We start from the raw sequence: 3,351 nt of genomic DNA on the forward strand, positions 1-3,351 counted from the left end.
AAGGGACAAAATTGAGTTCTGGGTTTCATTTGATGGAAATAGTGGCAATAAATTGGAACAAAAGATCTGGGTGAAGATTCAGAGATATGTTCTCTTTGTAAACATTCAGTGATCGGTATACATATATGTTGTTGTGGTTTTTTTGGATTAAGCAATTTATTTAGCTCACAATAATATTAAAAATCAGATAATCCGACTTCAGTGTCTATGCTCTTAATTGGTACACTACTCTGGTAACATGAATATAAAAAGCATATTACATGTAATTTACCACTTTTTAAAATTATTTATCAATTTTTTAAATTTACATCCAAGTTTGTTAACATATAGTGCAACAATGATTGCAGGAGTACATTCCTTAGTGCCCCTTCCTCATTTAGCCCATCCTCCCTTCCACACCCTCTCCCGTAACCGTTTGTTCTCCATATTTAAGAGTCTCTTATGTTTTTGTCCCCCTCGCTGTTTTTATATTATTTTTGCTTCTCTTCCCTTACGTTCATCTGTTTTGTCTCTTAAAGTCCTCATATGAGTGAAGTCATATGATTTTTGTCTTTCTCTGGCTGACTAATTTCGCTTAGCGTAATACCCTCCAGTTCCATCCACCTCGTTGCAAATGGCAAGATTTTATTCTTTTTTATTGCCGACATGGGGGTGCATGTGTCCCTTTGAAACAGCACACCTGTATCCCTTGGATAAATCCCTAGTAGTGCAATTGCTGAGTCATAGGGTAGTTCTATTTTTAGTTTTTTGAGGAACCTCCATACTGTTTTCCAGAGTGGCTGCCCCAGTTTGCATTCTCACCAGCAGTGCAAAAGAGATCCTCTCTCTCCTCATCCTCGCCAACATCTGTCGTTACCTGAGTTGTTAATGTTAGCTGTTCTGACAGGTGTAAGGTGGTATCTCATTGTGGTTTTGATTTGTGTTTCCCTGATGATGAGTGATGTTGAGCATTTTTTCATGTGTCGGTTGGCCATCTGGATGTCTTCTTTGGAGAAGTGTCTTTTCATGTCTTCTGCCCTTTTCTTCACTGGATTATTTGTTTTTTGGGTGTTGAGTTTGATAAGTTCTTTATAGATTTTGGATACTAACCCTTTCTCTGATATGTCATTGGCAAATATCTCCTCCCATTCTGTCGGTTGCTTTTAGTTTTGCTGGTTGTTTCCTTCACTGTGCAGAAGCTTTTTATTTTGATGAGGTCCCAGTAGTTCATTTTTGCTTTTGTTTCCCTTGCCTCTGGAGACATGTTGAGTAAGAAGTTGCTGCAGCCAGGATCAAAGAGGTTTTTACATGTATGTTTGAGCACTTTCCCACATGCTTTTTATACTTCAATTAAAAAAGAAAAGCCACTAATTAAGAAAGAATATTTCCATTTTATCTCTCTCTCTCACTCTGAAATAACCAGTATAATAATACTTGTGATAATCATTCTCTTGCTTTTATATACTACTACACATGTATCCATAAAAAAATAGATTATTTAGTATGTTTAGTTTGTAGTTTCTATACATGAAACCATGCTATATTTGTTTTGGGGTATTTCCTTATTACTGAAATATTATCATGTGACTATCTTGTTTTGTGTGGTATCTAGATTTTTCTTTGTTGCATGCAATTGCTTTTGTAAATTTTTATAGCTATCAGGAAAATGTGTTAAAATTCTTTTGCTAGTTATAATAGTTTATTTTTGTTTGTTTAGTTGATCTTTTACACAAGCACACAATCTGTTAAAAAAAGGGGGGGAGAGACTTTGTTTCTTCCTTTCTAGTCATTACACCTTTTTAATTTACATGCTTTTTCTGTTTGTACTAAGGTGCACATAACTTTTTTCTTTTAATTTCTGGATGTGCTGAATCATAAAAACTTCTTTTAATGCTAGATTGACTTTCAATTTTTGGTATAAACCCACACTTGTCACAATTTTTAAGCACTGTTGGATCTAGTTTGCTTTTTTTTTTTTTTTTTTTTTTTCCTTTAAGGGATATTTGCCTTTACATCCATGAATGAGATTCGCCGATGATTTTCCTTTCTCACCTGTCTCGGCCTGGCTTTGACATCAGGATGAGGTCGGTCGTATAAAATGAGATGGAAAGCTTCCCTCTGTGACTATGTGTTTGTGTCCAGTTGAAATTATTCTCCTTGGAATATTTTGTAGAACCTCCAGATGAAAATGTCTGGGTTTGGGGTTTTCTCTGTGGGGAAAAATGGACTATTTATTCAGTTTGTTGAATGATTTGGGGACTATTCCGCTGTGTGGCTCCAAACAGGACGGACGTTTCTCGGTCGTGCACGGTGTCTGGGACCTTCTGGGGCCTCGTACAAAGGTCGGGGAGGCTCTGGCGTCTCCATCCTGCACGGCTTCCAGGAGAGCAGGCCGAGGAGGCCCTGGATCCCGCCCTACCTGAGGCTGTCCCAGCAGGGTTGGGGCTGGGCTGAGCCGTCACAGGAGGGGCTCTCTGTCCCACTCCTGGTGATTTTCCTTTACTCCCAGGGCGTCTCCGTTCTGACCTCTCAAGGTGACCTGGGAGCCTGTGGCCCTGATCACAGAGGGACTTTCAGTCCTTTTCTCCCGTCTTTACAGTTGGAAGCAGCTGGCTGAGCTGCACGAGGGAGCTGCGGGGTCTAGGTGAAGGCAGAGGCGAGGAGGGAGTCACAGCTTGTCTGCAGGTGGATTATGCAGCGTTTGTGAATGTCAACCGCGCTGCGTCCGAACCGGGGTTAACCGAGAGGGCGCCATCACTTTTGAGAGCAATGCACGGACAAGCCAGAGTCTAGATTCGCAACACTTGTTGTGGCTTTTGCGGCAAAGAGGCCGTGGGACCACGTGGCCTAATGGATAAGGCGTCTGACTTCGGATCAGAAGATTGAGGGTTCGAATCCCTTCGTGGTTGCTGTTCCCTTTTTCACTCTCACATCTCCGTCCGACCCTCCAGTCGCTGGAAAGACATGCGACAGTGCGTCTCAGGTGCACAGTTGTGCGGGGAAGCACGCCAGCGGGCCCCCCCCCCCCCCCCACCGTGCCGGGCAGGTGCACGGGGGCGGGGAAGCGCAGCGGGGCTCGGAGGCTGAGGAGCTCTGCTCTCCCGACCCTGTAGCACGGGTCCTTGTAGGTCACAGGTCCGTGACGACCGTCCTCCCCCTTTCCTTCCCGGTGGCTGGCGGCCGCGCTCAGTGACTTAAGAGCAGACGCACAGAAAACCTGTTATCTTGCGCGACTTGTCTCTTAAGTCAGTTTAAATGTTGCCTCTTTCGAAAGGAGGACCCCTCACACCTTAGATCCGAGGTGGTGACTCCCGCTGAGTCGGACTGACGCCCCCCTCCCCCCATGGCCGCTGGACCACCTGCAGATCTGCG

At 43.8% G+C, this 3,351-nt stretch overlaps 1 non-coding gene across 1 annotated transcript; it reads left to right on the forward strand.

Moving 5' to 3' along the window:
- Positions 1-2,815: 2,815 nt before the first annotated feature.
- On the forward strand, positions 2,816-2,888 carry TRNAR-UCG. The gene has a single exon. It is a non-coding gene; the product is annotated as a tRNA-Arg (tRNA).
- Positions 2,889-3,351: the final 463 nt, after the last annotated feature.

This window comes from Felis catus, chromosome B2, assembly GCF_018350175.1.
Source record: "Felis catus isolate Fca126 chromosome B2, F.catus_Fca126_mat1.0, whole genome shotgun sequence".
Classification (NCBI taxonomy): Eukaryota; Metazoa; Chordata; class Mammalia; order Carnivora; family Felidae; genus Felis; species Felis catus.